The sequence below is a fragment of the Macaca mulatta genome, chromosome 17, assembly GCF_049350105.2.
Source record: "Macaca mulatta isolate MMU2019108-1 chromosome 17, T2T-MMU8v2.0, whole genome shotgun sequence".
Taxonomy (NCBI): domain Eukaryota; kingdom Metazoa; phylum Chordata; class Mammalia; order Primates; family Cercopithecidae; genus Macaca; species Macaca mulatta.
In genome coordinates this window covers 14,435,478-14,462,709 of record NC_133422.1, presented here as the reverse complement: position 1 = coordinate 14,462,709, position 27,232 = coordinate 14,435,478, and the positions used below count along the sequence as shown (strand labels likewise).

Below are 27,232 nucleotides of genomic sequence, written 5' to 3'. Positions count from 1 at the left end.
CTTTTTCTGATTATTATTTATGCAGAAGGGGCTTCCTTAGTATAGCAATACATGTTAAATGAAATTAAAAATCAGAGTAAATTTAAGGCTCTTTTGCCTGTGAGAAAAGTTTGCCCATTCTGTTTATTTTCTCCTAATATGGTTATGAATTTCAGCAATTTCTGAGTTGAGGTAAAAAGAGCAAACGTTTTGTTTTGTTTTAGTCTTTGTAATTCTGATATGCTATAGTGGATCCTACAATGATTTTCACCACTCAATATAAATGATATAGTTGGACGCGGTTGCTTTTGTTAAAGTAGATGGCCTTTACTGCCCTAAAATGATTTTAAGGCTCAAAAGTGGAGCATTTCTTTTTCCACTCTCAGAAATAACTTCAAAATACACCTTTTCATTTCAGTGGTTAGGAGCTAGGTAAGTTCTTAGCAGACATAAACCAAAATTCGATTTTTTTTGTAAGCAAGAATCTGCTTTCTAAGGACTCCTGACACCCCATTATGCACTGGAAATCAGAATCGCTTCTCCACCCTCATGTCATGAGATTGTACCCACTCAATATTAGGAGCTCAGGAATGCGTCTAGTTCCTGACACTTAGTGAATGGTGTCCTAGGAATGGTTGTGCATGATTTTCCTCATTTCAAACATATATGTTCTCTTCTTCCTTTTCAGGCTCCAGGCGCCTTGATGAGATTGATGAATTTTCTTTTTTAAAACAAACAAACAAACAAACAAAACCATGCATTTGTGTTACCATTTCATTGTTATCCTGAGCCGATTTCATTGTTTGTTTGCTCCAGCCATGGAATTCAGTAGACTGAACATAAGCTAAGTCTCAGAAATAATACCTTTGAAAATCATCCTGATTCCTCCCCTGTCTGAGTCATAGAACACAAGTCTCCTCCAAAAATGGTCCATCTTCCAGGCTCCTCAAGGTTTCTCTGATCCTTCCTCCCTCTCTTTCCCCTTTCCGTTCTCCTTTTGTATACACAGACTCACAGAGACGTGTACAGGCATTCTGCCTTTGTTTCTCTTTCTCTCCCTGTTGCCCCAAACTTCTGAGTGGTCACTGACAGGTAGCGAGTGGCTCTTGATGCACTTCTCCCTTCATGGTGGTGATGAGATGTTTAACTGGTTGAGGGTAGACATCACTGAGGGACTGGAAGAGGTAGGACTGGACCAGGTCTGAACTTGCAGGGTCGTTGTTCTTCCATGACTGATCCTCCTGTGCTCAAGGCTACACATTATCTTTTTTGTCTAATAATTGTGTATCTCCACTACTTTCTTAGGTCTGCCTGTTTTTTCCTCCCTGGTAGGATAATAGATCAGAATGTTTATGGAACACCATGGCTGTTCATTTTCAAAGAAATTAGTTTGTGTTGCAGGCATAACTAAAAAATCAATCAGGTAATTGCTGGTGGACGGCATGTATACCCAAACGTGATTTAGCCTGGTTTATCTTTATTCTCAAGGACTAGTCCTTTAAATATAAACCTCTTTAGAAGGTTTAAGACACCAACATGATTCTTCCCTAAAGCTCCAGATAAATGATGCCCTATCTGTGTTTACAAAGGCAATAAAAATAGACTACAGGATGGTTACCTGGTCAATTTAACAAATCAGAATGAATTGTTTTTAAACTTGTCTTTATATCTGTCTTTAGGAAGATAAACTTAATTATCTCTCTTCCAAATGTGCATTCTTAGCATCTTCATGATCTTAATTCAACTTCTTCATCACTCAGAGGTCAATATATAGTATACCTCTTTTTCTTTTTTTTAAATAAGAAATCTACATTTAAAAAGACATTTTCCATGAACTTTACAATGTGTAAGGAATTTGAACAACAATTTGGTTATTTTGTTTACCAATGCCATTGAAGCAGCTAATTGTGAATATGCTGGGAGATGGGCCATTACCAACTCAAATGGGTAATCATAGATATTTGGGAGAGATCCTTGCCAAGCTGTGATAGGAAGATAATAGCCATCACCAAGCATCATTAGGCATTTACAGTTTTATTTAAATGAAACAATAAGCTTATGTTTTCTGGACATAAATACTTACACAGAACAAGCATCTCTTCATGTGACCTTTAAGTTACATTAGTTACAACTACCATTTATTATGAATTTTACATGTACATTATTGTCAGGCTAAATACTTTTATCATTCCCATTTTATAGATGAGAAAACCAAGGTGCATGTCTTTCATTTTCTTCTCTATATTGTTTTTGTGAGTCAAGGTTTTTATTTTTTTACATTTTTTCATTTGTGAAATCAGGTATATTGGAAACTTTGGAGTTGAATAGGGCTTAGTGAGTTAATGGACTATGTGGCATATTTATTAAATCAAGAGAAAAGCACTCTAAATATATAACCTTATGCGCAACATAATCAGAAATGGTAATCTCTTATCCTGTTTTGGGAGGCTTAATAGATAGTAAATTAAAAACCCTCCAATGCGCAATGTGCTATGGACATAAACGTGTGGAAATACGTTTGTTTACTGCACTGAGTTTTACATACCCTGATGAAAGAACATTTTAGAAAAAAAGTGACTTTAAATTTTAAAAATTCTTTTACTTATTTTACTCCATTTTGCCTTTTTGACACCATAATGCTTGAAAAATTATAAAAAATTTAAAACATATGCAAAATCAAAAAACTAGTTTGCTTTCTACCATATCTTATCCAACCCAGTTTTCCTTCCTAAAGTCAACCACTCTAATGAGTGTAATCAACATACTGTGTATTCTTCCAGAAAACCTTATGCACAAAATATTAGCAGGACCTACAGTCTGCTTCTCACCTTATTATTTTTTTGCTTGGCAATGTATCTGATAGATTGTTCTAAATCAGTTCATAAGTTGTTTTTCATCTTTTAAACAACTGAAAATATTTTGTTGTCTGAACAAACCATAATGTATCTAACATGTCTCAGACTTCAACATCTTCCCAGATGAAGAAACAAAAAGACTCTCATTTTGTTTTCTCTCTGTTTTTCTCATGTGCTGGGGCTTGACTTTACCTAGACACTCACATCACTTATCTGCTCCGCTGTTCCTGAACAAACACAGCATGTGTGACATGGATTTACTTTTCCACATTTACACAGCATCACATCTGCTTGCTAACTTACTTTGACAATGAATAGAGAATTTGGGATCGTTGTCATAATCTGCTGAAAACCAAACTGAGGTTCATTGATCCTGGGGTCTTGAACCAACGTGTCATTTAAGTCATTTTCATTCTGTCATCCTGTCCAGGAGGAATTCAGTTTTTTTCCACAACAATCTCTGTCTGGATGAATGGTTTAATCCGTACAATTTTAAATAAATTTGGTTATTCAATCTAATAATGAGCTTTGTCAGAGTCAGCATATAAATATTATTATGTAAATATATGCATTTCGAAAATGCACTGAAGCTTATTTTTTAATTCAACAAAAATACAATGAGTGCACTATTACAGGTGTTCAGCTAGGTATGGAGATACAAAGATAAATAGGGTATGGTTTTTGCCCTCAAAGGCAAAATTTATATCATAAATTTTCAGAAGCATATACAAAGAGGTAACTTCTAGTATTTTGAAGGTAGAGGCTTGATTTTGTCTTATGGGGTTTTACATTTGTTGGAAACTTATATACATTAAATTTACTGTGTTAAAAAGTAATTGGGGTCTAGTTAGGCTATCTGATCCTCAAATACCTGAATGATTATAGTCCTCCAGACCAGACCAATCATGCAGGGAATCACCTTGAGGCAATGGTAGCTTCTAAGTGTACTATGAAGCACGTTATCTCAGAGATCAAAGAGCAGAAAGGTTTAGGGGCCAATTAAGATACTTGTATCATATAGTTTACTGAATCAATTTGAAATACACAAAGAGAGTCAAGGGTAAGGAGATGGGGTAAGTTAACATTCTTAGATTAGGGTCTAAGTGGACAAAGGAACACAATACTTGAGTCCTGGGTATCATAATGTTCGTATATCTTCTTTCTTTCTCTTACTTGCCAATGCTGAGAAAATGGATAAAAAATGAATGTCAGCCTTCCTTGTCAATAATGTGATTATGAGAACCAGAGGTGAGGTTTGAGTTACAGGTTCACAGACAAAAGGAGTCCTGATCCAATGATACATGCTTGTTCTACACAAGTACATATAGGCCAGAATGAGACCGTAGTGGGTATCATCAATAGGTGGCTGAATTTGAGGGTGACATAGCTGTCATCCTAGAGGTACCATGATTTGGTTTTTCCATCTATTTCTATTTTGTCTTAAACAAAACTCCTTTATGCACCCTTATAATTTTGGTTTATTCTATTGATCAATGATTGGCAGGCCTTACACGTTACTATGTCTATATATAACTTGCCACATTAATTTTACCAATGTCTCACAAGTTACTTGCTTACCCATTATCTATACTTAACACATTCTCTGAGTTTCACATATTTCTTATAACTTTTGTTAAATATGCCTAACAATTATTACAAATTCAGTCCATCCTGTTTCTTTTCTTGTCTTCTATAGCAGAATTGAATATTCTTAAACAGTACAGAAAATGTACATATATAAGACCTTATTCTTGAATTCCAACCCATGTTCTACATGATGTTGGCCTTAATTTCAATAGTTCCAAACTGAATTTACTGTCTTTCACGCTAAAAGACTTTTTGGTTATTCTCTATAATGATGAATAGTGTGAATTTTCCCCCAATCATAAAGTTACCTTTGCTTGTTTCCTCTTTATCAGAATCACTAACGCCTGTTGCTCTTTTCTTCAGCCTTTTATCTTCTCTCCTTTACCGCTGCCACAGATGTAGTCCCAGGTTTTCATAATTTCTTTTTGGAGCTATTAAAATAATATATTAATTAGTTTATATGTTCAAAGACTCTTCCACTTGCTGCCAGCTATTTTTCTCCAATACAATCTGATTCCTGATTCCCTGTCCAGTATTTTCCTGATATGGTTAGGCTTTGTGTACCCACCCAAATCTCATTTTGAATTGTAATCCCCATAATCCCCATGTGTTGAGGGAGAGACATGGTGAGTGGTGACTGAATCATGCGGGCAGTTTCCCCGTGCTGTTCTCATGATAATGAGTTCTCATGAGATCTGATGGTTTTATAGGTGTTTGACAACTCCTCCTCCACATGCTCCTCTCTCTCTCTAGCCGCCTTGTAAAGAACAGACCTGCTTCCCCTTCTGCTATGATTGTAAGTTTCCTGAGGCCTCCCAAGCCATGTGGAACTGTGAGTCAATTAAACATCTTTTGTTTATAAATTACCCAGTTTAGGGCAGTTCTTTATAGCAGTGTGAGAATGGACTAATACACCTCCTATCCCAATCCTTCATCCAGGATTGTCATTTCTCCTAAAAATCAAGCATGTTCATATGTATGAACACTGGCATGTGTTCTTTTTTCCTTAATTTACTTTTGAAATAATTATAGGTTCACAGGATATTGAACAAATGATATAGAGAGATCCTAGTGTACTCTTCATCTAGCTTCCCCCAGATACATATTTTTTTTTATGTTTGGAATACCCCTCCCTTGCTTAACTACCTGGTATATATATTTTTTGGCGATGGGGTCTAACTATGTTGACTAGGCTGAAGTGCTGGCTATTCACAGGCATGATCATAGCTCACTGCATCCCCTAACTCCTGGTCTCAAGAGATTCTCCTTCCTCAGACTTCCAAGCAGCTGGGACCACAGACATGTGGCACTGCACCTTGGTATAATCTCAAATATTTTTTAAGCTTCAGCTTCAATGCCATAATGTTGTCTTCACTTCTCCCCGTCAGTCCTGAGTTAATCACTTCTTCCTGGATGCTGATACTTCCCTCAGGACCTCATATCTATCTTCTCTGACAATCCTTTGCCACTATGAAGACAAGAACTGTGTTTTATTCATCTTTGAGTCCCTAGCAACTAACTCAAAGCACAGCACATGTTAAGTGCTCAATAAAAATATGTTGAATTGGCCAGTTGCTGTGGGTCACACCTGTAATCCCAGCACTTTGGGTGGCCAAGGTGGGTAGATCACAATGTCGGGAGTTCAAGACCAGCCTGGCCAATATGGTGAAACCCCGTCTCTACTAAAAACACAAAAATAAGCCGGGCATGGTGGTGGGCGCCTGTAGTCCCAGCTGCTCAGAAGGCTGAGGCCAGAAAATTACTGAACCCAGGAGGCAGAGGTTGCAGTGAGCTGACATCACACCACTGCACTCCGACCTGGGTGACACAGCGAGACAAAGTCTCAAAAAAAAAAAAAAAGGAAAAAAAAAAGTAGAATTCCATTTCTAGAAAATAGGATGTAAAAATCCAGTTGTAGAAAACAGTTGCATTTAGTGGGTGATATTTTAACCAGGGCTGTTATTATGGATTCCTTTCTATATGATCTGTTCTGTGGTGAACAGATCTTTGCAAACCTACCCTCAAAAGGCAAGGAACCTGAGGGGCAGAAGAAAGAGGCTGACAAATCCAGTATATCAGAAAGAAACGTAAATATTACAATAGGGACTTACCAACAGAAGCCCTAGTCTTGGATAGCTGTCAGGAAAGATGGTGGATCTCTACACTATCACCCCCTCAGACCCAGGACTCATATACCATAGGGAAGGAATGTGTAGGACAATTGTAGGGAAAGGCAAGAATGCTATAGGTATCTGCCTAAGGGCAGGATTTACAGTAACAGTAGATAAAGTAGAAATCTTAGAGAGTTTCCTGGAATGGGGAATAACCAGAAATTAACATGGTGAATTAGCATCTAAGATGGAGCTGTGGCCTTCACATGATCTTTCTTAGAGAAATGTAAAACATAATTCAATTTTCAAAAAATATTTACTATCATGTTCTTGAGTCTACCTATTGAGTAGTATGAGATAAATATTGAAACACCTGTTCAAATGGAAAATTCCAGTCTGAAATATGATTCTCTGTGCTTATTGTTCCAAATATATAGTAATAATATCACTCCTGGGATTGGGGATTCTGACTTGACTCATACTTCCTTCTCTGGTAGAAAAGTTGCATGTGATCTGAAAGCACAGAGGCCCCTGCAGGCTCGGAGTTTGAACTAGGAGGCCACATGAACACGTTGGTCGGACCTCAGTCTCTCCTAAAGCTCTGTCTCACATGTGCCCTCAATCAAGTCCTCTGATCTTTTCCTATCTGTCCACCTCAGCTGTCCATCCACAGGAGGGAGGCAGCTGGCCACAGTGGCTGCAGCTGGCACCCATTGTGAGAACTTTGCTGCGTTGGGAGAGTGGCCATGTGCTTCCTTGCTGGTGTCCATCCTTGGCCCACAGCTCACCATTGCTGCACAGACGTTGTGATGCAAGCCATGATTCCACTGGCCATATCCTCCAAAAACGTTTTCATTAGGAGTTTTTTTTTTTTTTTTTTTTTAAGGCAACACATTGACATTGAGGTTGTGAAGACTGTGATGGCAGCAGTGAGGAAGATGATGAAAGCGAGAGCATGATACCATCAAGGACATAGGTGAACACAGTGTCTTTCATATGGACACTCACTTCCTCAGCTACCCCGGTGAAGGGTCCACCACCAGTGCCATGCCAGCCTGCCCTGGTTTGCTTCATCACATCCAGCACCTGGCCATACCTCTGGACTCTGGAGTCACATCCTGTCCATTAGACTCTCAAGCTTGAATACAGTCTCGTAAGTTTCCTCACCAAAATGGCCTATCTCATTCCTTTCTGGGGAAGATTAGACCTAGTCCCAGAGGCTGATTGAGAATAGAAGCCACCCTGTCCTTTCTCTCTTTCTCTCTCTCTCTAGTCTTTTTCAAGTTTCTTTCCCCCTGCACAAACTCTTCTTATTTCCATCAGTCCAAATACTAAATGCTCCTGTGAATACCCTTTCTGCAACTCTAGGTGAGGTATAGCTGCAAGATCTTGCTGCAGGTTTGTTAAGTTGGAGGTAGGGCTGTTATTCCTAGGATCACAAGTCCTTTTAAAGAAAAATACCATGTTCTGAACATTTAACACAGCTTCTTTTTGCCTTTGGTCTTTCATTAATTTAAAAAGAAAAAGGAAAGCATTTTGGGGGTTTTCTTTGTTTGGGTTTGTTTGTTTTTGAGGTGCAGGGGCAAGTGAAGTACTCCTTCACCTGTAAATTAGAAACAGAAGAAACAGACTTTATGTCTTCCTGTTGACCTCAATAGCAACTGGTCTTCAGAAATGATCACACAGGCATTTCTATAACTGAGTACTTAGGTTAATTTTCTTCTCCTGACATCTTGGAAGTGAAAACAAGATTGGTTTATTTTTTTAAGAGACGAGGTCTTACTCTGTTGCCCAGGCTGGAGTGCAGTGGCACCATGATAGCTCACTGCAGCGTCGACCTCCTGGACCCCAGTGATCCTCCTGCTTCAGCCTCTTGTGTAGCTGGGACTACAGGTGTGTGCCATGATGCCTGGCTGATTTTTAGACTTTTTGTATAGATGGGATCTCACTGTGTTGCCCAGGCATGTCTCAACCTCCAGGCTCAAGCAATCCACTTACCTTGGCCTCCCAACGTGCTGGGATTACAGGTGTGAGCCACCATGCTGACCCATTAAAACAAGCATCTTTCACTGGTTTCAAGGTCCAAAACAATGGATTGAGTGACACAACACTTTTATTCTTGACAGGTGATGTTGAAAGAGCAGTAGGAGATAACTTTCAAGTGGGTCTTAGGAGGATTGAAAGGTGGATTCAGATATTCCACCTTTCTGCAGGGTGAAATATTTCTCTTGTGAGTAAATCATTCAAAACAATAGACCGGGAGGTGGATGAGTACTGTCAGTCAGCACATGCCCTTCTGTTCTGTGGAAGAACTTACAATAATGGTGATTGGTTGAATAGATAGTTCATTAAAGTAAATTTAAATGGCCAGAAAAGCAAGTTAGGATTTTAGAACTGTTTCAAGAAGAAAAGCGCTTTGTAATATGATGTTTTGGAGTTCATAGACTAACTCACTACAAATAAAATACAAATCTATGGGATGATGGGTATGCTAAGTACCCTTATTTGATTATTATACAACATACACATGTATCAAAACATTCAATTGTACCCCACAAATATGTACAATTATGATGTACCAATTTAAAAAATTCACTGGGTAAGATTGTCTTATTTGTAGAGAGCATATCAGTGAAGAATATTAGGAAGTAATAAGTGTTTTTTCTGTAGAAGCCATTCCCTCATCTAATCCTATACCATGTTAGTACCCTAGGCTGATTGTAAAAATGCAGCACTGAAGAAGTTTTCATTTAAAGAAATAATTTCAGGTATTCCATTTTTGTTCTTCACAGAGGTTATTTTTGGTGGAATTTTATTGCAAGTGTAGTTATTGTTCCTTATCTGGCAACATTCTCTTGTCAGTTCTATTTTTGGTCTCTTTCCCTCCTCTTACTTATAACTGAGACCACATCTTGCTTTCCATCCAAACAAAATCTTCTCTTTGAAATCGATAAAATTAAAATGAGAAAAGTAAGGAGAAAAATGTAAGTTCAACATTTTATTTTCTTATTTCTAAATAGAGTCTTAAAACTATAATCCATGTTTTGAGATTAGACAAAATGCTTTTTTAGTTTCATTGAAATATCCAACATAAAATTTACATTTATTGGTTACTGGTATCATGGTGGTAGGTTTCTCAGAAGTTCAAAGCTGATAATTACCTCTGCGGAAGAAAGTACTCTTAGATACTCTAAACTAGCAGTCCCCAACTTTTTGGACCAGCGGTTTCGTGGAAGACAATTTTTCCACGGTCTGGAGTTGGGGTTTGGATTGGGGATGATTCAAGTGCATTACATTCATTGTGCACTTTATTTCTATCATTACACTGTAATATACAATGAAATAATTATACAAATCACCATAATGTAGAATCAGTGAAAGCCCCTGAGTCTGTTTTCCTGCAACTAGATGGTGCCATCTGAGGGTGATGGGAGACAGTGACAGATCATCAGGCATTAGATTTTCATAAGGAGCATGCAACCTAGATCCCTCACATGAGCCGTTCACAATAGGGTTCATGCTCCTCTGAGAATCTAATGCCACCACTGGTCTGACAGGAGGCGGAGCTCGGGTGATGTGAGTGATGGGGAGTAGCTGTAAATACAGATGAAGCTTAACTCGCTTGCTCACCGCTCACCTCCTGCTGTGCAGCCCAGTTCCTAATAAGCTACAGACCAATACTGATCCATGACCTAGGGCTTGAGGACCAGTGCTCTAGGCCAGTACTGTCCAATAGAAATATAATATGGGCCTCATTTATAATTTAAGATCTTCTAGCCACTATGTTTAAAAAGCTAAAAAAGGATATGTTGATTTGAATAGTATATTTTATTTAATCCAGTGTATCTAAAGCATTATCATCACAACATGTAATCAAAATGTAATATTTGACATTCTTTCGTATCACACTAAGTCTTCAGGATCTCGAGAGCATTTTATATGATCTCAATTCTGACTGGCTGCATTTCAAGGGCTAAATAGCCCTTGAAACCACATGTGATTAGTGGTTACCATACTAGATAGCACAGCTCTAGAATATAAGTATAATAAAATTAGTACATGTTCTAAATATATACACAACTGTATATAGTTTTAAAACATACTCCCAGCAATGTTAGATTTTTCTTAACATAAATTTTTTTTATTAGATTGTGGAATCTCACAGATATTAAGACAGGCATATTATAGTTGATGGATATTTAAAACGAATGTAATTTATAAATTATTTTTAAAAAGAAAGGCACAACTTCTCTTTCATGTGTAGATTTATGCACATGTATCAATTGAGTTTCTCTGTCTTGTCTTAATTTTGATCAATAGCTTTCCATAGTCTTTATCACTTCTTAATGGCTTGAGTCTTCTTAATTTTTCTTGTTAAAAATATATTGAATGAATAAATTCAGGAGTATAGCAGTTTTAGAACCAACAGTGCAATTTTTTCAGTTAGTTGAAAGCCCACTTTTCTGATAGGCATGGCTTTAAATTTACATTTAGAAACAAAATCATTTGCTTTTCCCTTTGGTTAATGACTGTTACTAGGATGAATGCATCATATTCTTTATCAGTGTCTTACTTTTTCTTTCCATTTAAAATTCTTTTCAAGTCAAATTCACCTTTCAAGACTCAGATTGGCTCTGAGTATCTTAAAATTTCTGCTAAAATAGACCCATAACATTCTTGGATTTGACACAGTCTTGCGACACAGTCTTGCTCTAGGTATTTTCTTTAACAGTGACAGAAAGTCACTGTTCTCAGCGACACTGGAGATCAGGGTGTGAACTTGGGTTTCACTGGCTTTGAGACCAGAATGCGAGTTAGGAGAGTCAACAGCCCGAACACTGTGTCTCACCCCACTTGTTTTCCCCACTCACCTTTATAATGTACTAATTCAATTGCAGAGATAACACTTTTTTGTGTGCAAAATGTCCTTATGGTCCCCAAGTGTAACTACAAGGAGAGATGTAGGAAATTAAAATTCCTACTAAATTAAAAATTTTTAAATAGTTCTTTAGCAGAAAATAGCATGTTTGGATATGCTGAAAGAAGGGTATTGAGTATATTAATACATAGATGTGAGCAAATTGCCAGATGGAAAAAAGAAAAAGTGATATCTGAAATCAGTTAGTTAGAGTTCCCAGGGGTGCAAAGGCTGCCATCTTTGAAGACAGGAGCCAGCGAACTTTCTGGAAAGGGCCAGGTAGTAACTATTTTAGGCTTTGTAGGCCATGTAGTCTCTGTCACAACTACTCAGCTATGCCATTGTAACTTGAAAAGCAGCCACAGAAAATATGTAAATGAATGCACATGGCTGTGTTCTAAAACTTTATTTACAAGCAGAGGCTGTTGGTTGGATCTGGCCCATGGACCATAGGTTGCCAACTCTGATAAAAGAGATAAGCCTCAAGAAAAGATCTGTTTAGTAGCTACATCACAATGTTCACCTCCTGTTACTTGGGAATACCTGCACTGTGGGAATAACTTTCTCCTGAATCATGTCACATTTCCCACAAGGAAACATGAATTTCTTATGCATATTCCCATACCCCAAGGCAGCTATTTTATTAGGTAAGATACGTGTTTGGTTGTTTAACAGAAGCTGGAAAAATAGTGCCTTAAGCAAGAGAGAAAATAATTTCTGTTGCATGTAACTTCCGCATGTAAGCAGGCTAAGGCTGATGGGTGACTCCTGGGTGTTACCTCCTCTTCATCCCATCATGGCTCATGCCACCCAGTCTGCACTGTGGCTAGAAAGAAGAGGAAAAAGGAAAGGGGTAGGCGTATCCCTTCTCTTTAGGAGTGTAGCAGCCAAAAGGAAACATCCCCTTCGCCATCTGAAGTTTCACTGAGAAATCAACTGACAAAAGGCAGATTAGTAGGAGAAGGCCTACAAAATTTATTTTAATGTTCAAAGGCACAGGAGAATCGCATGAGATTGATTACCCAGTAATCCAGTGAGGTGCAGATGTATAAACGAGGTATACCCTTCTTCATAGGGGAAGAGGAGCTGGGGCGAATGTGGCAATTTGAGGGATAGTAAATGAAGTTTTGGGGAAATGAATGGACTTGGAGAACATACGGTGGCCTGGGACAAAGTCTGTTGGACATGCAGAGCAGACAGCAGCTGGTAAATGATTCTCTCTGAAAAACTAAATGGGGCTGAAAGACAATGGTTGGTGGCAAACATCTGTCAGGTGTGTTGACAGACTTCAGTCTTTCTTCCTGTGACCTGAGTTCAGTTAATGGCCACACCTGGAAGGAACCAGAGATAATTGTTTTCTTCTTTGGTGGGTCCATACTTTTGGCAGATAAGGAAGGTCCAGACTTTAGAGGACAGACAGCTTCATCCTGTGCTTTGGGACAGACAGGATTGAGAGACAGGTGTGTGTATGAGGGGGAAGATCAGATATACCTTGAAGTTGCTGTATTTTTTTTTTTTTTTTTTTGAGACAGAGTCTCACTCAGTTGCCTAGGCTGGGGTGCAGTGGCATGATCTTGGCTCATTGCAGCCTCTGCCACATGGGTTCAAGCAATTTTCATGCCTCAGCCTCCCAAATAGCTAGGATTACAGGTATGTGCCAACACACCTGGCTAATTTTTGTATTTTTAGTAGAGATGGGGTTTCACTATGTTGTATAGGCTGGTCTCAAATTCTCGGCCTCAAGCGATCTGCCTGCCTCAGCCTCCCAAAAGTGCTGGGATTACAGGCGTGAACCACAGCAGCCAGTCAAGGTTGCTTCTTTAGTCCAGCTTGTCAAAGTGCTGTATTTGGGGTATAGGTTTCTGAGCCCCAACAAAGTAAAACATTGAAGTTGCTCACATCATTTCCGTTCACGTCTCATTGGCTAGCACTTAGTCACACAGCCTCGTCAATATGCAAGACAGGGATGGGCTAAGAAATGTGTACATATTCTGGGCAGCCATGGGCCTACATAAAACCAGGGCTTCTATTGCCAGAGAAAAGATCAATGACAACTGGAGGGTGGGTGGCAGTCTTGGTTGCAACTAACTATTCTGTTTTCATCTGAATTGTAGAACAGTATTTGTACTGTGTTTACTGGGTTGGAACAGTATTTGTATTTATAGAACAGTATAGGCCTGAAAGGATTCACTTACATTTTAATGTTATATTTTATTGTGTTTTATGTTCCAGATTGTATGCTGTGATATTTGGGAATAGAGGTTGCCCTAAAGTCTTTAGACGTATCTTCAGAAAGTAGTAACAGCTATCTTCTATATATGGCTAGAATACTGTTTTAGAACTTATGTGGCAAAAGCATCTTGCAACACTGCCATTTTCCCTTTCTGAGCCTAAGCAGATATTGCTAATAAATCACAGCATTCTTTTCCACTGAGGCCAGACTGAGCCTTAGAGTCTTTTATATCCTCCTCCAGACAACCTCGACCATTCACAGAAAGTTGGGATGCAGTCACCTATTTATTTGACTTCTTGGCTTAAAGTTTTATCATTCTTTTTGTATCTTTAACATCAAACTTATCTGTAGATGTTGATATGCCAATATATGAATGGAATGCTGTTTTTTGCCTTTTAAGTAAGTCAACTCTCCTTTCTTAACTTTTGTCAGATTTTTATCTTGTTCTCATTTCCAGATCATGAACTATATCTCATTTTTATATAATTAACTTTAGTCACAAAACCAAAAGTGCAATCATTTTATTCAACCTCCTAATTTTACAAATAGAGAAACTGAAACTCCAGAAGAGGAAAGGACTAACCCACGGGCACACAGCTAGAAAATGGCAGGTTTGAAACCAGTCTCCTGAAACCCCGACTCCTCTCCTAGAACTCTTATTTTTCAAGGTCAAATCAATAAATGACAAGAGTAATTGATAATCAGTAACCATTACGATGGCAGTTGGGTGAAGTAGAATAATAATAGAACTTTAATTTTTCAAGTTTCTATTTCTTGCATGTGTAGGCAGGAACCAACACATTTCACTTTTTCTTATATCAAAGAAATGGTATCCCGGGCAATATTTGCTCCCATGTTCGACTGCTTCTAGAACTTTTCAGATTTTATAAAATGAATTTGACATTGTCAAAAATAGAATTTGAAGGCTGCTTTCTAGGACATCCTCATTTTGCTTAGGCTATAAAGAATGGTGCGGCTGTTCTTGTAATACCTTGGCATTTTCTGTCTCAGTAAGATGCCTTTATGTGATATCCACAGCAATGACTTTTGTGTAATATTTTCCACATGAATTTATAATAGCAATTTTGAATTGTTTTTAGTATATTTTGACTCATGGACCTATCAGTTTATGTTGATTCGCATTTTACTTAGAATTCCTTGCTCACCCCAAATTGCTGGTACTCTCTCAGGGAAAGCTGTGCACTTCAGTTCTCCTTATGTGCAAACAGTTTCTCAGCAGGTGTGCTACTTATAACTACTGTACATGAAAGCTCTCATCAGTAGCCAAGTAGGGTTAGATTTTTCTCAGACTTTCAAGAGCAGAAAAAAATCTCAGCAAAAATAAGTACAAAAAAGAGACTATTTATAGACAAGTAAATCTAACTATAGTGTGGACATCTAAGAGAGTATAATCTTTAAAAAAACAGAGATTTTAAAAGATTGACCAAATCTTTCGATTAAAACTTTAATTTAATCCTCTAAGTATCAAAACTTCTGGCACTTTCACATGATAGAAAAAAATGAGTCTAGTACAGTAAACCAAAGGAAATTTTGATAAGGAACATTTCTTGATTTAACTATTAATTAGATTAAAAGTTTAAAAGACACTGAGGAATTTCCGTCCTTTCATCTTCCAATTTTAAGGAAAGAGCTTAAAAGCAGTTAACTTCATGAGTATAACCAAAAGACTGAAAAGTAATTTGAGTACAATGTAGCTCAACCTTAAGCCCAGCTTCTTTTACCAAACCTTGAAAACATTGTATCCTCTAAGACAATGCTCTCCTCTATACTAAAACCATACTCAGGTTAATTCAGAAATGCCTGGCCATCATTGACAGAGTCTCCCAGGATGCATGGTACCCAATTTAATATTGCTACTTCCAAGTTGGCCAACAGTTTATTTACCTAGTCAAAACCCTTCTGAATAGATAAGCAACTACCCACATGAGGTGGGGAAGGTGGGGGGAAACTATCACAGGATAAAACACAACATAGACAAAGGCATGGAGGTGTGAGAGAGCATATGCCATTTTGGTTGTTTTGTGTGGTGGGGGTATATGGTGAGCGGGAATATGTGGCAGAGAATTCAGTTCAATAATTCAGAAAATATTAAGTGACTCTGGTTAGCTTGAGCAGTGTTCTGACACTCTTAGGATGCAGAGATGAATGTGACACCGTCTTTGTCCTTGAGTAATTCATGTGTCACACATACATTATAATCAGGTGAGGGTGGGTACAAGAGTAGAGGAAATGTCAGGTTCGTTTGTTCATGCTCATTCATTTACAAAAAAGGCAGTGCCGGCCCTGATGCCAGGCATCATGCTGGGGGCAGAAGTACCTACAAAGGTGAGCAGCAGTGCTCATTGCCTTCTTAGAGGGACCACATAGCAGAACCTCAGCCTCAGATCTTGATCAAGCAGTTTTAGTAACATGTATACACCAGCAACTGTGACAAGTGTCACTCAGAAGTACCAAGTCCTAAAGAACCTGTAATGTGGGATTTGTTGTAATTAGTCAGGTCAGGGAGGTAATTAGTGTAATTAGTGAGGTAGTAAATTGTATTTACTACCAGTCCTCTTACACAATAGTTTTCCATGCTTGAATTCTTAATTTGCTTTATCCTTTGGATGCTTAGAGTTCATTTCAAGCGATTTTTGAAAGGTTACCTGGGTAACAGATTGTCTGAGCCCTTGTATCTCTGAGAATATTTGTCTTCTGGTTTCATAAATGAATGACAATACTCACATAGAAAAGTCTTAATTACAGCTCCACTGCTTAAACTCTCTAGAATTTCAGTCCTTGTCTTTTGGTAATGTAATTTAGAATTCATATATTAGGTCTTTCTAATGTTTTCCTTTTAGGCAGCTTTATTTTTCCATCTGAATCATACAGTTTTTTTACATTAAAACAATTTTGGCAGTTTCTTACAAAACTAAACGTACTCTTACCATATGATCCAGCAATTGTGCTCCTTGATATTTATCCAAATGAGCTGAAAACTTATGTCCACATGAAAACCTGCACATGAATGTTTATAGCAGCGTTATTTGTATTTACCAAAATGTGGAAGAAATCAAGATGTCTTTGAGTAGGTGAGTGGATAAACTGTGGTACAACCAGACAATGGAATATTATTCAGTGCTAAAAAGAAATGAGTTAAAAAGCCATGAAAAGATACGGAGGAATCTTAAATGCGTATTACTAAGTGAATGAAGCCAATTCGAAAAGGCTACATACCATATAATTCCAACTATATGACATTCTGGAAAGGCAAAGCTATGTAGGCAGTAGAAGAATCAGTGGTTGCCCGGGGTTAGAGGGGAGGAAGGGATGAATCGATGAGGCACAGAGGACAGTGAAACTACTCTGTCTGATACTATAATGCTGGGTACATGCCATTACACATTTGTCCAGACTCAGAGAATGCACAACACTAAGAGTGAACCCTAATGTAAACCATGGGCTTTGGGCAACAATGATGTGTCAATGTAGGTTCACTGACTACAATGAATGTTCAAAGCTGTTAATCATAATAGTCAAAAGAGTGGAAACAACCCAAATGTCTGTCAACTGATAAATGGCTAAATAATATGAGGTACATTCTTACAAAGGAATATTATTTCTCAATTAAAAGGAATGAAGTATCAATACATGCTTACAGCATAGATAAATCTTGAAAACAGTCTACTCCAGGAAAGAAGCTGGTCACAAAAGACCACGTTTATTATGGTTCCATTTATATTATATCTATAGACTAGGCAAATCTATACAGACAGGAAGTATATTACCTGTGTTGGGTTTAGTTTCCTCTTCTTCTTTGTTGAGGTGGAAAATTAGATTGGAGATCACCTTCTTTTTTTTTTTTTTTTTTTTGTTTTTAAGGAAAAAGGTGTTTACAGCTATAAATTTTCCTCTGAGCACTGCTTTCTCAGCATCCCATAACTTTTGTTTTATTGTGTTTTTGTTTTTATTTATATCAAAGTATTTTTTGAATTTTCTTTGTGATTTCTTCTCCAACCATGGGTTATTTAGAATTTTGTTGTTTGTTAATTTCCACATATTTGTAAATGCCTCAAATTTCCTTCTGATATTAATTGATAATTTAATTTCATTGTGGTCAGAAAGCATATTTTGCATAATTTTGATCCTTGTGAACTTACTGAGACATGTTTAAGGCCTAGTATATAATCAACCTTGGAGAATGTTCTATGTGTACTTGTGAAGAATGTGTAATCTGTTGTTGCTGGGTGGATTGTTTTATAGATGTCTGTTCGGCCTAGGTGGTTTATGGTGTTGTTCAAGTCCTCTATTTCCTTGTTGATCTTCTCCCTTGTTCTATTCATTATTAAAGTGGGGGTAGTGAAGCCTCCAACTATTGTTGTTGAATTTCTTATTTCTTTAATTCTGTCCATTTTTGCTTTGTGTATTTATTAGGTGTATACATGTTTTAATTGTTATCTTCCTGATGAATTGACCCTCTTGCCATTATGAAATGTCCCTCTTTAACTCTAGAAACATTTTTCTTGTTGTTGTTTTAAATCTACTTGGTATGATATTACTACAGCCACTCTGGCAGTTTGACAGTTGACATTGATCTTGTTTCAACACATAGCAAATCTCAAAGTAATTGTATCTAGTAAGATACAGTAAAGATGAGTTCACCAAATGATTAAAAATTAATTTTTCATAACTGTACAGCTCGGCTACGGTAAACATATTGTTGACTTTAGATGCATAGGGATATAGCACTGTGTAATTAAATTATACTGCCATGCTGAAGAAAGAAATGAAGCATAGAGCTTGAACAATTCCCTCGCATGTTCGTACTGTCATTAAAATATTCTCCACATGCCTGAAGTGTTTGGGTCACATTCTCCTATTAAGCCTAAAGGGTATTTATTATGATTTAGCACAAGACTAAAACTATCAAGAAAAGACTATCTTCATGCGTCAGCTTAGATCATTAGCTTATGGCACTTCTACCTGATTGAGGATTCACAACATACTATAATTAATTAATCTCTATATTCAACAAATATTTACTGAACATCAACTACTTGTTGACCCTGATTTAAGCACCTGGAATACAATAAATGAACAAGACATACATGTTCTCATGGAACTGAAATTCTAGTGTGAAGATTAAACACACAAATAAGAATTTTTCTTTATTACAGGTTACATGAAGAAAATAAAACATGATGGTGTGATAGTGAATGAAGTGGGGGATATGGATCAATTTTAAATGTGTTGGTCTGCAGAAGTATCTCTGCAGAGTTGGCATCTGAGAGGAGACCTAGTGATTAGGATCAGTTAGATGAGGAGCCGAGGGGAGAATGACCCAGGTAGAGTGACCTGCAAGTGCAAACTCCTGAGACCAGAATAGGGCTGTCTTATTTAGAAAGTATAACAAAGGTTGGAGCACAGTGAGCATTGGTTGGAGCACAGTGAGCAAAAGAGGAGAGCTGGGAGAGGAAGTCAGAGAATAGACAAAGATATTAACAGAAAGCCCACACCTTAAGGGACGCAGTAAGGAATTTGGATGTTATTCTACACGTACTCAGAAGTCATTGGGGGGTTTTTAACCAGACAATTGATGTGATGAGTGTTTTACACACCTTATTTTGGATTTGGTGTGAAGAACAGATATTAGGATGGGGCAGGTCTGCAAGCAGGAGATAGTTCAGATAGGAGATCACACAGTGGCTGATACCAGGTATTTGCAATAGAAACTGAGAAGTGGGTGGAATCAGGGTATATTTTGAAGGTAGATATGATTCCTAGGTTTTGTACCCTAAATTGGGTTGTAAATTTAATTGGATTATAGCACTATTTACTGAGATATAGAAGAGTACTGGGGTTAAGAAACAGGTTTTGGAGGCCAACACACACATACACACACACACACCCCAATAACAAAAAGGCAAAGCACACACGTTCTGTCTTGAATATGTTAAGTTGGAGGTGTAAATGTTAAGTTTACATCTAAGTGTAGATTGTAAGTAGTCCATTAGATATTAGAGTATGAAACTCATCAAGGAGGTTGGGCCCAAATACATAAAATTGGATGCAATTAGGTATCATCTATAGCTATGGGAGAGCATCAAGAGGGAGAGCATAGATCAAAGATAGAAAAATGATGAAGATTGACTCCTGGGACCTCAGATGGGGGTCTTGCAGAAGAGGAGTGGCCAGTAAAGTAACTGAAGAAGAATGGACAGGGAAGTAGTAGGAAAGCTAAGAGGTGGGTTTCATGGGAACCAAGAGATAGAAATATTTCAGGAAGGAGAGCCTGTTCACTCTGTAAACTGTTGTTGAGAGAGTGCAATACGGTCAGCAAATTAAAGGTTGTCTTTGGTAGAAGGGGAGTCACTGGTGCTTGGTTATGGGCAGTTCTACTGGGTTGGAGTGTAAGAGAGAAAGCCTACTGAAGGGGATCAAAGAGATGTCTGGAAGTGAAGCCATAGGGGCAGTGGATGGTAGAGAGCTATTTTAATCAGTTTTGCTGTAATAAGGAGCAGAGAATTGGGAGCAATCTTTGTGGAGGATTGCAGGATCATGGGAACACTCGTTAAAGAAGGGAGACCCTACAGCAAATGTGTATGCTCATGGAAACAAGAAAGACACTAAAAATTCCAAAGAGAGTCAGAAATCCTTGAGAAGCATAGAGAGGATCTGATCCAGAGCACAATGTGGTAGACTTTGCTGGGAAGACAAACGCTTCTTCCATTTGAAACAGGAAGAAAAGCAGAGTGTGTGTTTTCCAACACAGGTGGAGATGATGCTAGGAAGATAGGGGAATTCCTATATGGTTGTGTCTAGCTTCTCAGTGAAGTATGAGGTAAGGTCATCAGTTAACAGTTATTATAACAAGTGGGTTATAGGGAATATTGGGGATCAGAAAACAGATGAAAAGGTGTTAAAGGGACCTCTTGAAGAATGGGAGAAATTTGCTTCTAGGGAGCATATTAAATTTATGAGAAATTTTTTGGAGCTGTTTGGCATTTAAAGAGAGTCCAGTTATCACAGCTACATTTATTTTCTCCAGAGCATTTTGTCAGATAGGCGGATAGTTCATGTGGTGTTGCTTATTTTCCCAAGTGTGTGAAAATTTATTTAGAGGATCACGAAGCAATAATGTGTGAAATGTGCTTATCACCCTGCCCCATATACACACGTATCTATACATACACATCATTCACATGCGTACTGCACTCTCATGTGTGTTCACACACACATCACACTACATACACACACTCACCACATTCACAAGCTCTATTGTACATACTTCTTGCAATAAACTTTTATTTATTTATTGAGACGGAGTCTCACTCTGTCTCCCAGGCTGGAGTGCAGTGGCACGACCTCGGCTTATTGCAACCTCTGCCTCCTGGGATGAAGAATTTCTGCCTCAGCCTCTGGAGTAGCTGGGTTTACAGGCGTGTGCTGCTATGCCTGGGTATTTTTTGTATTTTTAGTAGAGATGGGGTTTCACCATGTTGGCAAGGCTGGTCTCTAACTCCTGACCTCAAGTGATCCGCCTGTCCTGACCTCCCAAAGTGCTGGGATTACAGGTGTGAGCCACAGCTCTTGGCCGCAATAAACTCTTAACACTTTATTGCTGTTTTTGAAGTAGCTGAGAATTGAAGAGGCCTTGTAGTTTCTTCTCGATAAATCATTGTCCTCCCTGTTTTTCAAGTGTTTTAAAAATGATCATGAAATAGAGGTAATTTTAGGATTCCATTATGTCCCTTTGGGTCACCCCTTTGTTGGAATTTGCCTTTGGAGCTTTTTCCTTTGACATCTAGCATCCTACGTCCTGGCTGTCACCAGATCGTCTCAGGCAGTGAGCCTTCTCTAGACTTTCCACACCCACCCATCACCCCTGTTCTCTCACCAGCATAGCTAGATTCAGGCTGTGCGACCTATTGTGTGGTATGGGAACAGTAATAATTTATTGTGAGGATTAAAAAATATACTGCACAGAGAATGCCCAGTTTCATGTGCAGAGTACGTTTTTAATAAATGCCAAAATAAACTCTCTTTCTCTCTCCCTCAATCTCTCTCTCTGAATATCTCTTACCTATTTTACCTGCTCTGGTCATATTTCCTCAAGTATCTTCATTTAGCTAAGCAGTTTTTACTACTATTAATTAACTACCGATAATAGAATTTAAAATTGTAGTTCTTTGGGAAATACTGTGAGAATCTATGTGGACTCCAATAACAGGGCTTCAGGTTGACAAAAGAGGTATATTTTGAGCATGCAGACCTTTTCATTTGACTCAAATTCTGCAGAAAGACTGACTTTGAGCATCATGAATTAAACTAAACTATAACACTGAGCAAAGAAAATTAGAATATTTTCATGTCTTGGTTGTTAGAGTACTTGATAAATATAAGGAATTATTAGGCCTTTTGAAATAGCTTTGAAATAACACAGATTTGTGCTGTATCCAAGGATTCTTGACAATGTAACAGAACAACATTGCAGTAAAAGGGGAAAAAGGTGTTGTGTCACTGAATAAAGTCAAAGGTATTTCTTTAAAAATAATTCCCTTGGGAGTGTGGTTGATACCATCACTTCATTTCACGTTCAGCTCCTGTGACAAAGGCTGTCACCTTTGCTCCTCAAGTCCCAAGAGGAAAGTCATTCTTGGTCTCTAAGGACAGGGGGTTTTAGATAAATGCATCTTATTTATGAGCTTCTTCTCCCTTCACTATTATTCTCTATGTGGTCTGAAAACAATACTAATGACTAAGGTAAATCCTGAGTGGTAACAGAAAGTAACAAAACGTAATCGTGCTTTTTTAAAGTTATGCCATTGAGCACATTAGCTTTTTGTGACTTGCGGCGCATAATAGAATTGTTCAGAGGCAAACCTGAGACTTTGTGTTTTGATCTTTTACACTTCCCTTCTATTCCCTAGTTCTTAGAAACGCTAACAAATTATATATTATCGATTATGTTAAAGTGTGTACTGGCAAGTGCAAGTAATACTACACTTGTATTGATCAGCAGCAATGGCTCATAATCTATGTCGGGTATGGCTGGCCCAGTGCAGGCATTGTAACCATGTCATATTATGCATGCAAAACCATGTTCCTTTGGTTTTGATGATATGCGAAGTAGCAGATTGTTTTCTTAGTTCTCATAAGTTGAATTTTCCCCTGAAGACTCATTATGAAAAAGCATGTTAAAAAATGTGGTGTCATTACAAGATTGTTCTCACTTGGCAACAAGCAACAAAAGGAAAAAAAAAAAACATTTCTGACAATTTCTGAAATGCGATCATTAGAAATCACCCTCTGAAATTAATGAGATTCTAGAAAAAGCCAAGCGCTTAAGAGATCATATCATGTATACAACTTGATGAGGGGTTTAAATGGGGACTGATTATTTGCTAAGTGTAGGCAGTGGTTTCCATGATCAGCTACTTTCTCACTACTGCTGCATGATGAAAATGGAGCAGATCCACAATTATAAACATTGAACGGATTACAGAACATTCTGACCTGGAGGAAATTATATGTAATTAAATGAAAAACTAACGCTTTCGTTTTACTTATCTAGGGATAGTCCTCTCTCCTTCTCTGCCTCCCTCCTTCCCTCCCTCCCTCTCCCACCCCTTTCACTCTCTGTCTTTGAGATGAGGAAATATTTTAAAAAACAGCTACAAAGGAGTAAATTCTCCCACCCGAACACTTCAGTCTCCCATTTAGTGTTTCTTGTTTTTCCCCATCTGTTGACTCTCTATCTCCCCCGCTGTTGTGGTCTCCACCTGGCCCGGTGTGAGTTTTCTCCGGCGCGTCGGTCTCCATGGAGACAGACTGCTCCAAGGGCGGCGCCCTGCACAGTTTCTAGCCAGGAGCCTCCCCGGACCTTTCGTGGGTGGGTGCAGCCTGTTTCTGAGCACAGTATAGAAAGGAGGAGGAGTTGCCTCATCTACAGAGGAACAAAAATGTGTTTGGGACCTAAATTCCTCCCTCCCTGTGGTCCTGCAGATGCAGTTGGATAAAACCCTGAGAGGAAAGTTGGGACGCTCTGTGTTTCCTTTGTTTCGGTGTCAGGAGAGCTAAGACAATTGCCAGAAGGACCCCAGGGGGAAGCAGAGTCAGGCACAGAACAGAAGGATAATTAAGCATCTCTCTTACAAACTTACATCAGCAGTCCAACTGTGCATGGGAAAAAGGCTGTTAACTAGAAACCTGGAGAAATATATGGTAACTGGGCACATATTCCACCATAAATTACACAATTATTCTTAATAGAGAAGTATTAAAATCCATAAAAATTTTGTCTGCTAATAACTAGAGCAACTGGGCCATTAAGAAAAACTGTCCAAAAAATTGCTTATTTTACAGAGAAAGCTTACAGGTTTATAGGAAAGCATAAATTCATTGAGAGCCTGTTGTGCTCACACTGTGGACATTCCAGCGTTTTAATTTGTTTCTACGAATGGCAATACTTTCACACAGGCATGATCGGAAAGTTTTATCATTCGATTTTTAGAGCTGAATAAAAACCTCAACTTGCCTATGTGATAGAAGTTTTAATGTTTAGTGAAAAAAATAAGTGAATGTGATAGACGTTGAGCAAATGCCAATTCTTATAATTCCTGGGTATCAAAAATCACTCTGGTATTGGAGACACCAGAATTGACGGCCAAATTCCTTTGTGTTCTAAGCAGAGTTCTGCGGAATGACATTATTAGCTTCTTGGTGTGCACTGATATCTCTGGGCATCTGGCTAAATCCAGCATTCAATTTTTTGTCACTGTCTTGCTGGAATTCACTCTCAATTTGCAGTCATCGTTCTCTGAATTACTGCTTTTAAATTGATCTTTTTTTTTTTTTTTTTTTTTTTGAAGCTCACATCTCTACCTTCTGGATGTGCAGAAAGAAGTGTCTATAAAACAATAATGACTAGCATGTATGATGTGTGTTACAGTTTGCAGTGCCTCTCTGAACATACCTGATTTCATCTGTGTCTTACAGGAAGGCTGAGAGATAGGAACTGTTATGATAATTGAGGCCCATAGAGATGAAGTTATATGCCCGAGGTCACAAAACTAGTAAGACCCAGTTCTTTTCACTTCAGAGCCTATGCTTCGCTACATGCTCCTTAACAGTTTCTTAATGCTAACCATAGGTGTTCTTTCCTTAAAGAGTCACGAAGACACTAGATTGCAAATCACTAGAGGACAGAAACAAGATTCTATAGTTCTCTTGGAATGGTGCCTCAGTACCGTGGTCACCTGTGTGTTTCTCCTCTGCAGGATACAAAGAATTCCAGCTGTACTTATGTACCACAAGACATGATGATTCCTACGAACTTTCTAGGAATGAAAATGATAAATCTCTTCAATTTCAGCACTACTCCTTTGATATCTATGCAGTGCCTGCCAAAAGCAAATAACCAGAAATAAGTGGCTCTTGGAATCCTAAGACTCTAACCAAGCTGCTTTTCTTTTTGGTTTGGTAGGAGGAGAGCTTGTGTTACTGAGACAGCCCTGTTTGGGCAGGCTGCACAGCTCTGTGGCTAGAATGCTACCCTAGCCTTTTCCATGTGACTCTATAAGTGATCTTGGGCTTGTCATTCCTAGCCCAGGGCTTAATAGTGTCAATGGACAACCAGAAAGCTTGTCCAAACAGCTAGTGACTAATGGGTCTCATTTATCATTTAGTTTTCTGACTGTTAATAATTTAGCAAGTAATAGTTCAATGACTACTGCAGCAAGCATTGTGCTCAGTGTATGTAAAGAACAATAAAACATTGTTCCTGGCATTAAAGACGTCATTGTCCAATACATTTGCCACTCATATGAACTTATAAATCCTGCCACTGATGGATAGATTTGAGACTTTGCAAGAGAGAAGCTGAAACACTGGGAAGGCATTTAACCCTGGTTGTCTAAAATCATGTGAACTGGTGACAAAGCTAGACAAGGGATCTAGTGTGTCCCCAGGCCTGTCTTCCACCACTGGACTGCCTTGTAAAATATGGTTGCATCATCTCAGGATGAAGAGCAATGCTGATTATTGGCTAATTTTGGCTTAGTGAGGCTTGGTTATCAAGTGCACTTCCTGAGACTCCTGTATTTCCTGGTTTAATTGTGGCTGATGACGTACTTGTAACCAAGGCACTCGGCTCAGCCCAAGCACTTCTATCTGGGTACCAGGGTGCCTGCCAAGTAAACAGGCACTTTTCTGTGCTATGTCTGAAAAAAAAAAAAAAAACATGCAAAGAATAGGGCATCATGGCAGATGGGAGGCAGGACTAGATTGCAGCTCCGGACAGAGCAGCATGCGAAGGCTTGCATTGTGAATTTTATCTCCAGATCAACTGCAAGAACAAACCGGCAATCCGGAGAGGACCCAGAGACCCTCTGAAGGAAGCAGACTGCTCCTGCAGGACCTGGGAGACACCCCGAACACTGTGAGTGCCCCAACTGTGGAAGTGGGAAAGGGAGACCCGCGTCTCCCGAACACACACCCCCACTGCAGAAGATGAAGGTCTGTTTGTGGGAGAGGTTTCTGACTTTACCTGGAGCTGGGTCAAGTTGAAGAGCCAAGGCGAGTGAAATACAGCAGTAGAGGAAGCAGCAGACAGGCCCTGGGAGCTCACTGGATCCCCAGGCAGCCCATTCCTGCCTAGCACCACAGGGATTCATCAGGAGGGTGGTCAGAGGAGCCTGAGGTAAAACTCCACAGGGAGAAGGAATTCTGTAGCTGAACTTTGTAACAATTTGAACAAGGCAAGAATCCTCCTTGCCTGAACTCAGGGGAGGGCACCAATCCCGGCTTGCAGAGTCCGCGGGAGCGGGGGCAGGGGCGGGGAGAACCAAAGTCCTTTTCTTTCGCAGCTGGGAGCCAGATAGCCTCAGGCAAGTTTTCAAGCACCTCTCGCCCTCTGCCTGGAAACAGACTGGGGCTGTTGAGGGGGCACAGTGGGAGTGAGACCCGACCTTTAGTTTGCATAGAAGCTAGGTGAGGCCTGTGACTGCGGCTTTCCACCTCTTCCCTGACAACCTGCATGACTCAGCAAAGGTAGCCATAATCCTCCTAGGTACACAACTCTCATGACCTAGGAATCTCTCCTACATCCCCCACAGCAGCTGCAGCAACTCTCAACCAAGGAGAGTGAGCTCAGACATACCTAGCCCCGCCCTCACCTGATGGTCCTTCCCTACCCACCCTGGTAGTGGAAGACAAAGGGCATATAATCTTGGGAGTTCTAGGGTCCTGTCCACCGCAGGTCCCACCCCACATGACTACAGCTGATGCTTTATGGAAAGCGCCACCTCCTGGCAGGAGGCCAACCAGCACAAAAATAGAGCATTAAACCACCAAAGCTAAGGACCCTCATGGAGTCCATTGCACACCCTGCCATCTCCCCCGGAACAGGTGCTGGTATTCAAAGCTAAGAGACCCATAGATGGTTCATATCACAGGACTCTGTGCAGACAACCTCCAATATCAGTCTAGAGCTGGATGGACTCACAGGGTGGCTAGACCCAGAAGAGAGACAACAATTACTGCAATTCAG

General features: G+C 39.1%; 2 long non-coding RNA genes across 2 annotated transcripts in view; one reads left to right on the top strand and one right to left on the bottom strand.

Moving 5' to 3' along the window:
- Positions 1-27,232, top strand: part of LOC114673561 (uncharacterized) — a 617,687-nt gene that overhangs the window by 160,603 nt on the left and 429,852 nt on the right. The window lies entirely within an intron of this gene.
- LOC106994224 (uncharacterized) lies at positions 1,998-26,417 on the bottom strand. Its single transcript, XR_001440714.3, has 3 exons — positions 26,231-26,417; positions 4,730-4,852; positions 1,998-4,016 (listed from the first exon to the last, which is right to left on the bottom strand). It is a non-coding gene; the product is annotated as an uncharacterized LOC106994224 (long non-coding RNA).